We start from the raw sequence: 15,125 nt of genomic DNA, 5'->3' as shown, positions 1-15,125 counted from the left end.
GTGGATCAGGAAAACAGAGCCAAGCTTACTTCATTGTGGATCAGGGAACCACATCCAAGTGAAAGGAACCAAATGCTGAAGAGAATGATTTTGGCGGTTTGGACCAACTGTGAACAGATGGAATAGAGACAGTGATGAATTGGAACAAGAGGAGCAGTGGAATGTGTGGGCCAATAGGTAACCAAAGCTGTTCAATCTCATATTCTCATGTGAAACAATGTCCCTCACCACTGCTTGAAGTCATTTAAGCCCTTTTGGACCCATGCATTTAATGTTCAGCAATGCAACTTCAACCCTGATGAAGCTTGTAAAGCCAAATGGAGTTCACACGAAGTCACAAATAAACACCTCATGAAAGACCCAGTGCAGAAAATCCCTGGCTTCGATCTCCCACAAAGATCATGGCCAACCCTAAACTGTATCTGCACAAACCATGGCAGATGCAGATTCTTGCTGCACAAATGGAAAATGTAAGACTCTCCAGTGTGTGACTGTGGTTGTCCAGAACAGACCATGGAACATATAACTGCTCAATGCGTGATTCACAAATATGAAGGAGGCATCGCAGCAATACGCTCCGCTACACCAGATGCAATTATCTGACTTAACCCTCTAAATGTAAAATTATAGTTGTTGCTCTACATTTACATCAATCAATATGAAGAAGAAGAAGATGTGAATCATCACATGCTTAGAACCAAGAATGACACTGTAAAACAAAGAATAAGGATGAAAAGGAAGGCACTCTCCCCTCGGCCTGCACCTGAGAAAGAAGAGTAGTATGATAAGTGCTTCAGACTGGTAGCCCAATGCCAAGTCTTCAGGGAGATTTGGAATTACCAAGCAAACAAAAGAGGAAGAGAAAACACTGATCATGGTATGTCTGTGGCACAGTAGTGTGTTTGTGTGCATTTTTTTCAAATTTAGTAACACCTTCGGAGGACATTAAAGTGTGTAGGTGGGGTGTGTATCAACCTGTTAATCGCACTAATAAGTTAGTGGTTTATAGTAATGCTATTAAAGAATGTGTCTCCTGCAGCTGTAAAAGTGCCAAAATTTATGAGATGGGTATACATTCCTGTGCATCCTGTTACAAAGGTAACATTTTTGGTCTGTGATTGTAACACACATGTGTAAAGCTTGTGTGATTGAGTACAAGTAAAAGCTGTCAGACAAAAGTGCAGTATTTGCCAATAATAGGTATGATTTTTGCATAGAATAGTTACATATATACTCCTGCATGGTGTGTAATCCCATCCAAAGGGCATTGCTTGCAGCAATTGTAGTATCTGATCCTGCAAATATTTTACCTGTCGTAAGTAGCTCCACTGTTTTACAATCAGTAAAGTTAAGCATCTGAGTAAAAATCATCTTTTGTTCTGCTAATATATTCTAACTCTGATTTCAATTGGCCTGTAAAGAATATTAATCTATGTGATACAGTAATTTTGCAACACAAAATTAAGGGATTAACATCTAGGGATATGATGTATTGTAATGTCTGGGGATATGTTGTTAAATTGTTTTAGCATCAATAAAGATCAGAACATCATATGTACGGGTGTCAGAAAGGTGTAAGGCTCTCCTTGTTCTTGTCTTCAAAGTCCTTCATTCCTCAGCCCCACCCTGTGTCTCTGATCTTGTTTCCTATCATGTTCCCGATTCCCCTCTCTTTTGCCAGTAATGCCAGTCTAGACTCACCCACCTTTATTCCCTTCTTTCACTTCATCTTTTTTCATGCTGCCCCCTCTACATGGAATTTCCACCAAGCCACCCTGCTCTCTTTATTCAGATCCCTCCTAAAAACTCACTTCTGGCATGTTGCCTATGAGAAGGGAGGATTAAAAAAACCCACAAACCCTCATGTGATGGTACTGCCAAGGTCTGCACACACTTCCGAATGAGACTTATTGTCCTGCCTCTCACTTTCCCCACCTTTTGTTTGCTTATCATCCTCACATTTTTGATAGGCCATGATTGAGGAGCACATGCTTAAGTCCATCCTGATTCAGAATAGCATTGAAGAACATGCTTAACATCAAGCATGTGCTTAAGTTCCATTGACTAAAGTTAAGCACAGGCTCTAGTGCTGTACAGGTTAGGGATGCTTTTCTAAAGAGCTGCCTTAAATGGTAAGCAGTGTTGGTATGGACCATGTCTTTACTTATTTCCGTGATGCTACTAGAAAACTCTTGGGCACTTGAAAAATAATTAATAGTGCAGAAGATGGATGTCAATGAAGCTATGACAATTTATAGCAGCTGAAGATCTGCCCCTAAATCTTTACCTCAAGCCTTCTTCTAGGGAGGCAACCTTATGAATTAATGAGAGAAAGTGTCAGTGGTGAACTTGCATTTTCTGCACATAACTGAGGTATTTAAACTGAATCCATGAAATTGTTACTATCCAACTAGCTAGCAACATCTAGCTCAGTGGAAATGACCTGATATAAAGTGAAGTAAGCCAGATAAGAGAGACAGACAAAATACTAACTACAACAATACTTTCCAAATAAATATTTGGGACACACTACAAAAAGTAAGAGCTGTGTACAGTGTTACCTGTCTCAAAGTCACTGGACCTGTTTGCATTGCTTTTCTGCAATAAACAGTTCTATATTCCTAATAAAATATCTATTTTACTCTTGAGTAGCTGGGCATCTCAATGTTTGGAGATAGCTAAACTTCAGAGGTAATTAAACAAATTGCTTTGTCCCATCTCTGTCTTCAACAAATTCTGTTCCTCAAGAAAAACACAGTGAGGCAGTGAAATATCACTTTTGCTGTATACAGTGTGTTTTTTTCATGGTTTTATTTCATTTTGCTTATCAAACTCAGGAGCCAACTATCAATTCTACTGAGGCCTTGTAAGTGAAGATTAAAGCATTCTAACACGCTTGTCTACAGGTGTGCCATGGTGAATTATGATCCTCGCATAATTCATAGAATGAAAAAGCTACACCCAGAAATCAACTGTTAATCACTGCATTGGCACAGAAGATCAATCTTTGATTCGTATATTCACAAATCCTGTTTATTTGGCCACATTAGAGAACAGTCGGGTGAGCTGGAATGGATTCTGAGAAATGATGGATGTAATTGTCAAAACTGCCAAGGTCAATGTATAATGTTCAAAAAAGAACTAACTCATTTCAAGCACCTTCCATTTATCATTCATGCAATTTGACCCCCAGTTCTCTTTGTAATAACATACTATGAAGGAACAACTGCTGTGTTCATTCCTATATACTCCTGTGGACTTTTAAATACCATTCAGGTCACAGCCTTTCCAAAAGACTGAGGCCATTTGTATATAACTTTTTTTTCGAAGTATGTAGAAACTATTAGATGAAGCCTCGATTTAATAAAGAATAAGTTGACTTCATATGTAGTTGTTGTTGTGTTGCCATACAGTATACATTTAAAAAGGACCCCGTTAACTTATTTTTCACAATGTTCCACAATTAAAAAAAAAAAGGGACACTGGTTTACAACAACCTCTTGGAACCCTGAAAAAGAATTCTGTTTCTGTATAGAGATGTTCCACCATGGCTTGATGCATTCTACTTGCTGACCCTCATGCTGCAGAGCATAAGCCAGCCTCTCAGTAATGAGGATTAGAAAGAAGCTGTCCCCGGGGACAAGTTTATTCTATAACTGCTTTTTACAGGCTTTCTTGCACATTCCTTTGAATACCTGCCACTGTCAGAGACAGGATACTGGACCAGATGGATCCTGGGTCTGATCCAGTTTGGCAAGTCCTGTGTCACTCTATTTGATTCTTTGAGTACTGGACTTCTGGCCAAAGCTGGTTGAAAAATGTGTTTTATTTTCTACACACACACACACACACACACAAAATTGACAAAAAAGAACATTTGGGGTTTTCACAAATTAAAAAAAAAATGCAGATTTTTTCCGGTTTCAACCAAATTAAAAAATAGAATTGTTTTGATTTTCAGCAACGACAAAATTGGGTTTGTGACAAAAACCTGTAACATTTTTGACCAACTCTACTTCTGATACCTTTCATATGGGACCCTGTTTTTCCCATTGTTTCCTCTTACGTGGGCACATAGAGCTTATGATTCCTTTTGTCATGGAATAAAAAGCCTAGAATCATTAAATAAATAATAAAATATACTGGATATTTTCTGTGAGGACAGGGTAGTGACTGGACCTCAGGCTTCGTGGGATTTTCAACTGTTTCTTTCACATTTTCTGCGGAGCAACTTAACATTATTAGGCCAGATCCTCAGCTTCTGTAAACTGGCCTACCTCTAGCTGAGAATATGGCCTGAGTAATCTGAATAATTTGGAATCAAGTTTAGATGAGCTCCCCAAAGTCAATGGGAGCTGTTTGGTGAGCATCCGATGGACACAATTTGGCCCTATTTTGGCCTCAGTTCAGGAAAGTATTTAAGCTTATGCTTAACTTTAAACATATGCTTAACTCTTATTTACTTCAATGAGACTTAAACACATAGTTAACATTAAGCACATGCTTAAACACCATTCCTGATTAGGGATGCTTTCCTAAAAATTAGGGCCTTTGAACTCTGAAATTAAGGTGCCACGTAATAAATAATTTCTGGTCATTTTTAAAGCAGCATTCTCTTAAAGTATCACATGTTTAAGAAAACATTTCAAAGTGCGTGGCAAATGAAATGTCATTTCCCTCCTAAATGATAAATCATTTCTCCTACTCAAGCTGATGACGCTGTAGTACAGCATATATCCAGTTCACATAAGTGCTTCCCTTCATATTTAAAATGGAAGAAGGCACAATATGGCAAAATTTGTAGGTGGGAAACTGTGACATCAGAATGAGTGGCAGCAAAAGGTGTAAAGGGAAGCAATCATGTCTGAAATGGCACAAGATGGTTTTAAAATGTCTTTTGTTAACTTTTACACCTTAGAGCTGAGCTGTAATCTTGGTAATAGAGCTTTTTCCATTTGTGAAGAAGCACTTTGTTCAAAAAATATCCTTTAAAAATAAGAAATATAAAGAAAAAGTATCTTCAGGGGATCTAGAATAGAGAAAATACAGAGACAAATTATTTAAGTGATAACTTCAGCATACATGAGTATCACAGGTATGAAAAAAATGGATTAAAGCCTTCAGTTTACTAGAAGGGTCAGAAATGCATTGCCGGATGAAATTTATGAAGCGTTACACTTTTAGTCACAAAACTCTTACTACTCTTATTTACTTGCTAAAGGGAAATAAATCCATAGGCTTAATTTGAAAGACATTGGCTGCCATTTGATGTTAAACTGGTCTCCCTGACACACACTCCAGATTTAAATAAATGAATTATTTCCAGCAGAAGCCGCATCAGAATTGTGTGTCATATTGTGACATTCCATTCTCCTGCCTTCTCTCTTGTCCCATGACTCTTGAAGCATTTGTAAATGGACTTACTAAAGTTTCTTCATTGTACATTAGCTCTGTCTGCCATAGGCTGTGAATTAATTTTTTTAAATAAACCGAGACATAATAGGACAAACATTGAGAACTTATAAACTCCTTTTAGAAAAAAGAAATTGAGACTGTAAAAAATTATTCCACTTATGACCATTACAATACAGGAGAAGGGAGTTTTACACTGATTAATCTCAATAGGTCCCCTGGAACCAATATTAATTACCTTGAGGGCCAATTTTATATGCTGGTTTAGAGCCATGGAATATATCTAATGAACAGCACTGGACATTTGATTCAGTCATACTTTGTATACAACCGCTAGGACAAACATACTGCTGTACTATGGGAGGAGCTTGAATGACAGTGGGAAATGGCCCATTTGCTTTACATATGCATCCTGGTCAACGAATTAAAGGTGTAATTTTTTCAGCTAAAAAACTCTGCACAAAACTATAGCCCCTGCTATGTCAGTGGCTTCAAGGAATCATTAGCCACAAATATCAAGGACACCTGTGCAAAATTGCACCACTGCAGATGTGCTATATGAGTCATGGATGAGGCATGCCAATGAACAGGGCTCTGCAGAATATGTCTAGTTGCAATATACAACCTGCTTACTTCCCTGTTGTCCCTTGCCTTGGGGTTGGATTACTCAAGCCTTAGAATGATACACCCATGGAGGAAGCTATTTCATTAAGGTTGGTCATGTTTCAACCTATGGTATGAGGATAGTAACTATATTGCTGTGGTCATTACTGCCCTGTGCACACTGGCAGTGGTGTTATATATATTTATAAATTTGTAAGTCTCTAAGGTGCCACAAGTACTCCTCGTTCTTTTAATAACTATCATGTGAGAACTGTGAACAGTGTGAAAACTAGTGTCAAGTGCTCACCCCTTTCTCTGGCACAGTACTTATTCACTGAACGCTGCATACACTGAGTTTTTGAGGTAAGGCAATAAAAGTGAATGGAAATGAGGCTGCTTTGTGCATCCCTTCTCCCTTGGGTCCATGGAACTTTCCACTGCTGCTGTCCAAACCTGTTAGAATACCTGTCCGAATACCTAGTGGCCTTCTCAGCCAATGAGCACTCTAGTTTGAAGGAGGGAAAGGATGGCACAGTGGTTAGGGACACTAGCCTGGGATTAAATTCTTTGCTTCTTTGTATGTGACATTGGGCAAGTCTGTGTTCCTCAGTATTCCATTTGTAAAATGGGGATAATAGAACTTCCCTACCTCACTGGGGTATCATGAGGACAAATTCATTAAAGATGGTGAGGTTCGAATACTACTGTGATGGAGGGGTCATGAAGGTACCTAAGAAAGACAGGTACAGTTGGAGCCCAGTGGCTACCCAGCTTTCCTGTTAAACCCCATACATTCAGACAACATAGATGATGCACACTTGATGCATGAACTGATTTACAACCCTGTAGTGAAGGTGGAAATTAATTATTCCATTAGTTGCTACAAAATGTATTGAGAATAGTAACCATGTGGGATAGTCATGCCCCTTTTCTATGTAACTCACTACTAAACTGAACCCTTCTTTGCACCCTTATAGGTAATATCCATACCATTGTCACCATACACCATACCAAACAAGTGGTATAACTATTTTAAATATTCTTAATATATATAAGAAATGGCATGGAATAAAAGAGGCAAGATCATCTCATTGTAGGTGAGATAATAATTAATTATTATTTTATATTATATTATTATGTAATATATTATATTATTAATTAATAATTAATTAGTCTCTGTTTTCCAATTTTGAAATTGTCTAATTCTATTTAAAAAATAATTCCACAGAAAACTGGGAAAACTGTGCCATTCAAGTATATTAAATTTACAGAAAATTACTTTGAGTTTGCTGAATATTCTGTGGAATGTTTACTCTCCCCCCACCCCAAAAGAATATAGCTTGTACATTTCAATATTTTTTATTTATTTCATTACAGGTCTGGTCAACTCATGTTAGTGTGTGTTTTTCTTATATTTTTTCAAGAGGACTTTTCTGATATTAATGATTGCTAGCTGATTAACTCCACCCCATGTAGACACAGGAAGTTTGATTAAGTTTGATTTCATTTTTCATTGTTTGTGAACCAAGATAAGAAAAAAGTAGGGATTAATTATATTTCTGCTTACATCTCTCTCCAGCACAATGTCAGATAATGCTGTATGTATTACTGTAGGTTTCAGCAAAACAGACCAAAAGGACGACGAGTGTCAGAATAGAAAATGGAAGAATAAAGTCAGCTTTGAAGTTTACCTGTACATCTGCAGTGCATTGTCAACTCTGAGCTTATTTTGAAATCAAAGAATGATCACATAAAATTCCAAGCAATCAGACACAGATTGCTACACAGAGACTTCACATCAAGTTCTTTCTTTGTAGCAAGGCAAAGTAAAAACCCTGATGTTTTGAGATGAACAGTACAAGCAAATTAGTCACATCTAGCATACAATTAATGTTACCAGCAACACAGTGAAAAACAGCAGTTTGAAAACTTATAAATATGTGGAGTTATTTTCTTGGACATATAGTATAAAAAACCTGTCATTTTTATGAGACAATGATTACCAATTTGAAATCTTCACAGATGTGCTATTAAAGTTATTAATTTCACCAGGATTATCAATAATACTTTATTCAGTTGTTCTCCAAGCCTTAGAATAATAATGAATCCACTCACATTCTAAATTATAGCATCTCTTGTCCTTATGTTCAAGATTTTTGTTTTGCCTTATATGTTTTCAATCTCCTGGGTTTAAATTAGTAAAACTGTTTTAAAGAGTTGAAAGCTTTAATACATAATTGCATAAAGTACAAAATGATTATGGAGACTTCAGTCAAATATATTAAGCTGTGTCAATTAATGAAAAAAAGAGAACTCTAGCTACTTTTAACCTATTTGTGAAAATGTCTGGGACAGTAGACTTCAAAGAGAAGGAAAATGACTTAAATAGGTTGCATATGACAACACATATGAAAAGAGACAGTGAAATAGAAGTCAGACATGTTTGATTCAATATTAGTTTATTTTCACACTGGCCATAGTAGATATGAAAATTTGGCAATCTGCTATTTAAGACAAAATTCACTATTGTTATGTAGCCCTATAAAATACTTCGTTAACAGCATCCCACTCAATGAAAGACAAACAAAGCTACTGCCAATATTCATTTTAATTAACCCAATAGTATTAGCTGCTTACGACTTCGCTCTCCTCAGTCCCAGTGGGCAACCTGAAAGGCAATTCTCACTATTACTTAGCTCCTGTGGTGTAATCCACAAGAGGCTGTCAGCTTGCCATGGTTTGTGACCTCTGACCCAATCACTTTCTTCCTTTTAACATTACTACTTTTGCACATTTAATGAACTTTGTACATGGTTAAAAAAGATGTCAGCACAGAGAAATGATAGGCCCTGCTGTGAAAGGCTCCATTGTTTCTATAAGTCTAATTGACCTTTCACATCACAGAAAATGAGAAAAAAATCAATATGGTTACTAAGTCACCAATCCAATGCTATCTTTTATTAATATGCTAAACACATTGCTTTCAGAGCATTGACACCCAAACACCCTTACACATACAAAAATGACTTCTCATTAATAACCATTATATTAATCACTGTTGCCCAGAACTGGATTCTCACTGTGAAATCCCCTGGTGGAAATTGCTATAACCGTTCAAACTACAGGAACGAATATTTTTTCAGCATAATTACTGCTGTCTTCTTATTGAAAAATATTCCATTAGATGGCAGCTTTTAGTTACGTAAATCGAGTTGATTAATTTTTAATTTCGAGCATTTATATGACATTGCACAAGTAAAGATCTTTGATAATTTAAATGGTGAGCTGAGCAATTATTAAAATAATATACAGCAATTCAAATATTCATTTACTTACTAGCATTGCCATACATCATTAACGCCTGGTTAAAATAAAATTTGGGAAATTGTAAATGGTGATGTGATCACAATGATATTTTTGTTCTTGTCACTAAAGAAATGTGCTAGTGTAAAAATACGTCTACTAAAAATAGGTTAAAAGGAGATTGTCTTACCTAGTAATTCCTTACTGTGACTCTGTTCCACCACTGAGGAGGGAGGAGGAAGTCAGTTCTCCAGTGATTGTCAATCAAGCAAGAGGCGACAAATAGGAACATAGCATTTTGGTGCTGTTCAGAGTCAACTCCCCCTCTAGGAGTCAGAAAGTGTCTGACTGTAGAATATACACAAGCCGTCTGTGAGAATAGAAAATCCCCCTACCTCTAGGCAAAGTCCTTTAGGGACATGGAACTTGGACTCTGATCTCACTGGCACTGATGTGAATCAGGAGCAACTCTACGGAAATCAATGGAATTATTTTAGTGTAAAAGCAGTGTACGTGCAAGAATTGGGCTGCTCATGGTATCTGGGTCTCTGCTTAGTCACCAATTTCAAGTATTGAAAGCAGCCGGTGTCAAGTGGAGTGCCCCAAGGGTCGGTCCTGGGGCCGGTTTTGTTCAATATCTTCATAAATGATCTGGAGGATGGTGTGGATTGCACTCTCAGCAAATTTGCAGATGATACTAAACTGGGAGGAGTGGTAGATACGCTGGAGGGGAGGGATAGGATACAGAAGGACCTAGACAAATTGGAGGATTGGGCCAAAAGAAATCTGATGAGGTTCAATAAGGATAAGTGCAGGGTCCTGCACTTAGGATGGAAGAATCCAATGCACCGCTACAGACTAGGGACCGAATGGCTAGGCAGCAGTTCTGCGGAAAAGGACCTAGGGGTGACAGTGGACGAGAAGCTGGATATGAGTCAACAGTGTGCCCTTGTTGCCAAGAAGGCCAATGGCATTTTGGGATGTATAAGTAGGGGCATAGCGAGCAGATCGAGGGATGTGATCGTTCCCCTCTATTCGACACTGGTGAGGCCTCATCTGGAGTACTGTGTCCAGTTTTGGGCCCCACACTACAAGAAAGATGTGGATAAATTGGAGAGAGTCCAGCGAAGGGCAACAAAAATGATTAGGGGTCTAGAGCACATGACTTATGAGGAGAGGCTGAGGGAGCTGGGATTGTTTAGTCTGCAGAAGAGAAGAATGAGGGGGGATTTGATAGCTGCTTTCAACTACCTGAAAGGGGGTTCCAAAGAGGATGGCTCTAGACTGTTCTCAATGGTAGCAGATGACAGAACGAGGAGTAATGGTCTCAAGTTGCAATGGGGGAGGTTTAGATTGGATATTAGGAAAAACTTTTTCACTAAGAGGGTGGTGAAACACTGGAATGCGTTACCTAGGGAGGTGGTAGAATCTCCTTCCTTAGAGGTTTTTAAGGTCAGGCTTGACAAAGCCCTGGCTGGGATGATTTAACTGGGAATTGGTCCTGCTTCGAGCAGGGGGTTGGACTAGATGACCTTCTGGGGTCCCTTCCAACCCTGATATTCTATGATTCTATGATTCTATTGCTCTGAACTATGCATTCTTATCCTCAAATATATCAGCCTTGAACATCTTAGTTAATCACCCCGACAGATCCTCTTTCACCTCGGTGTTCACAAACTTTAAAAAATTGTACACTGTTATCATGTCACCATAGAAATTGCATCCACAATGTTGCACATGAAAAATTTAGGATTTGCCTGAATTAATCATATTTAAAATAATAAAGTAAAAAATCTCATGTAATCCCCATTTCTTCACACATTTAAAATTTAGATTTGATAATTGCTAATAACTGCACTGCAGGGAACCATTTCTTCACTGGGCATGGATTAGATTAATTAGTAGGTCTTTTCCATCTCTAATATCTATGATTCTAACTGTGTGAGGGAATGTTCAGGAAATTCTTGCATCATTCTTATGCAATTTCCCTTAAGGAAAAGGGTTTGAGTAAAATTATAATATAATGGTTTAATAATTATCCTCAACAAGAAATACCCCAGGCTCACAAACAGTTTCAACAAACCTTTCTATATTTCTCCAACTGCCAAGGACAATAGTTTCCCTGGCTGCTGCTGTTGTTTTGTATTTTGTTTTTGTTTTTTGTTCTATTCCTGTTTTTATGCAATGTTTCAAAAGGTGCTAAACTGGTTTCACACCTTTCAGCAATAAGAAATGTATATTTAGTATGGGAATAATAAGGAAAAAATGGAGTTTTGCCCTTGGGGAACCTCAAAGATGAGAGAGAATACCTACATCAAGGAAATGACTGTGCTGTAAAAGGGTAGTTCTAAAGTAAGAGAGTTCCATTTTACAAAATGGACCTGCTCCTTTGTCTGTATTCAGGGTCATATCTGCTTACGTTTCTGACCAAAATCAGTTTACAAGATTTTACTCCTGTTAGCCATAGTTATAGAATTCTAGAAAAGTGAGCAAGATTCTATTCTGACTGTGTATCATCAACAACATTGTTTGTTATTATTATTTATTGTTTAGAGTAGCTAAAGATCCCAGTCAAGATGCAGGCCCCATTGTGACTGGCAAGGTAAAAAAACATATAATAAGACATGGTCTTGTTCTGACTCCAGGATCTTATGACTGATGATGCATCAGTCAGAAAGAGCCCAATTTGATTGTTTACAGGACTGTCAGGAAAACAAAAATAAAAACAACTGCTTACCCACAGACTGAGCAGATTTTATCTAGAAGCCACTGAGAAAGCAAAGTTTAGGACTACACAATCCCATTTTTACAAAGTCATTTTTCAGACTATAACCACACTAAACACACTGTAACATATATGGACTTCCTTGTAAACACTATGTTTCACACCTGGGCCACTCAGAACTTCACCACAAAAGCAGTGAGAGAGCCCAGCTTTCCTACTCCAAAAGAACAACCCCCTATCAGTTAATCTAAAAGAGAGTCTCACGATTATCACTGCAGTGCCTGTGACACGGCTGATCAGTTTTGATTCCTTCCTACAGAACACAGGTTCCTGAATTATTGTTTTTTTGCTGCGTCCTCCCTTCTCAATGGGAATTACTTGACTGCCCCCTCTCCCTCTGCTACTCCTGCCTGTACATGACACAAAGTGACTGACTGAGGGGAGTGAGTGTCTCACACCTGGGGCAGTGGCAGGACCCTGCTGGCTCTAACCCCAGAGGAGCCCATGGCAGTCCAGCATGAAGCGGACTGGCGTTCTTTGCCCTCCCTCCCCCATGCCTAGATCCTCTAGCTCCTGCAGGCTCTGGAGTGTTTAAAACATGAGGGGCTTTGGCTGGCGGGGCATCCCGGCCGGGGCAGGACGGCAATAGGGAGAGCACACAGTGTGTCCCAGTGGTCAGGAAGGGGAGAGCAGCAGGCCACTCCTGCAGTGGGACAGGGCTTGTCAGGGCAGGGTGGGACTGCATTACCCCCTCACTCTGACTGCTGGAGTCTCCCTGCATGCTCTCCCCACTGCTGCCCTGCCCTGAACCAGACATCTGGCTGGCCTCTGCCCCGTGCCCCACCACACACTTCCACGATAACCTTGTCATTCCACCCAAGGGGAGTGTGCCCCACAGTTTCAAAACCAGTGCTCTAGCAGTACATATACACTAACCAGTTTATTACAATATGTTCTGCAGCAAAAGGGAGGCTTTTAGCTTGAACATACTTCTCCTGAGGAAAGACAAAACCAGAATAAACTGGGTGTAATTAGCTTTGGTTTAGAAGGTTAAGGACCATTCCTGATTAGAGATGGGTGAAATATTTCATCTGAAACTTTTTTTTTTTTTTGGTTTAAAATGCAGATTCAACACCACAAACATTTTGTGAGTTTGTGCCAATTTTGCCAAATTGGTCATTAGGGGGACCTTTGGGAGGGGGAACAAAGTTTTGTTTCAACATTTTCAGAATGAATTTTTTGTTTGTTTTAAAATTACTTTTTTTTTACAATTTCCTTTAATTTTATTTTTTTTAATGAATAAATTTAAAAATGGTCAGTGATTTTATGGAAACAATTTTTTGGTTGACCCAAAATGATTTTGGGGGGAGTTTTTTGAAATTGCCAACAAATTGAATGAGCCTAACTCAATTTGTGACTACCAGCTTAAATGACTATTTGCAAGGAAGCGTCATTTTAAGATTTCCTCCCCAACCATATTCTGTATTTACAAGTATTATCGACTTTCGATTTATTTCAAGTCTGTATGGTTGGTAGCTATTACTATCCCATTAGGGAGAAGGGGGCGGGGACAAAATCTAAGATTCAGAGAGATTTAAATCCAGATTTTCAGTTTCACCTTATCTTGTCTCTTCTTCTACATACACACATGAGGCTGCACCTTGCTGATGCAGGCAAGTGTTAAAATTTGTACCCACAAAACCCATTTGGACAAATACATCTGCAGTGAAAACTGTAATACCTGCATATGTTAAAATTATTCAAGTGTCACACCAAGAACATTGTGCACAGAGAAGCGAAGTTAGGGTCTCGAATCAGGCAATAGTTGACTTGACCAAAGTTACACAGAAGGTCTAGGAAACAGTTGAAAATAGAACCTAGACCAAGTCTTGAGTACTCCCTATTCCCTGTTTTGAACATAAAATCATCCTTCTTTTGATTTTAATGTACAAAGTGTTGTACATTGCCATATTTGTTTATGGCACTGTCAGCTAACACTATTAGCTGCCTTTCACTGAAATCAAACTTTGTTATAAACACCCTCCTTACCTGTTCTAACACTTAAAATATTTTGCTCTTGGGAACAGCATAATACAAAAAATAAAAGAAACTTTATTTTTGGAATGTTGGTTGTTTTTTATGACCCAGTTCAATATGGTTCCTTAGAAGATTAGCATTATTAGTATGCAAAGGATAACATCCCCCCAAAAGAACAGATAGTATGAACAGCTACCATGTCAATTAAATCTTTGCATTTATTATTCCTGTGTCCTCTTTCTGCCCCTTTCTTCCTTGGTGGTCTTCTGGTATTTTCCTTAAATAATACCAGCAGCAGTATAGAAAAAAAATAGATACTACAGGCAAATATCTTAGTACAGTTACAGAGAGAGACTTTTTTGTAGTATAATATTTGAAACTGCAGGCCTTGGAACTTTGAGTTCTACTATTTACACAGATGTTAGAGAAGGCAGCTTGTAACCATCTACCTCTGCCCTTGTGGTCACCTTTGCCTCTGAGCAGTCTTTGGGAGGTACATTAATAACATTTGTATTAGATACCCATTTCTAAGGTACAATATTTTTATTTCACATTGTCTGTGTGGAATGTAACTTAATATATATTCTTGATGCAAAGAGATGTTTACTTAGTATTTTATGATTAGTTCAATTGTAGAGCAGGGGTTTTCACAGGCTAATATCAATAGCCCATACAGTAAGAAACGAGGCAAAATACAATTATTATGCTGTTTTAAAGAGTGGCACACACAAAAAAGTTAGAAACTAATCTTAAAGTCATAATATAAACATTCTGCTACAAAAAGGAAATAAAAGAGACCCAATCTTTAAATCTTGTTCTTTGAAATTAAAGGAAAATATTTTCAGGAGAGAAAGATTGAATAAAAAACGGACTGAACCATATTGTGTATAAATTATATCACAATGTATCATAATCACTTGATAATGTGATTAAACTGAAAGGTCTTTTTGTTGTCTCTCTCCTGGATATCTTACTTTAGTCATTCTTTAGAACATTCCAAAGAAAGAATAATAATGTTGATACAGGGTATTAGAGGGCGTTATAC

General features: G+C 38.0%; 1 long non-coding RNA gene across 1 annotated transcript in view; it reads right to left on the bottom strand.

Annotated features, from left to right (window-relative positions):
• LOC141993616 (uncharacterized) overlaps nucleotides 1-9,567 on the bottom strand; it is a 53,047-nt gene extending 43,480 nt beyond the window's left edge. The window contains exon 1 of the long non-coding RNA XR_012640910.1: nucleotides 9,509-9,567. This is a non-coding gene — a long non-coding RNA (uncharacterized LOC141993616). The remainder of the gene's footprint in view (nucleotides 1-9,508) is intronic.
• Between the last annotated feature and the right edge of the window lie 5,558 nt (nucleotides 9,568-15,125).

The sequence above is a fragment of the Natator depressus genome, chromosome 9, assembly GCF_965152275.1.
Source record: "Natator depressus isolate rNatDep1 chromosome 9, rNatDep2.hap1, whole genome shotgun sequence".
Taxonomy (NCBI): Eukaryota; Metazoa; Chordata; order Testudines; family Cheloniidae; genus Natator; species Natator depressus.
This window is presented reverse-complemented; position numbering and strand designations above follow the sequence as displayed.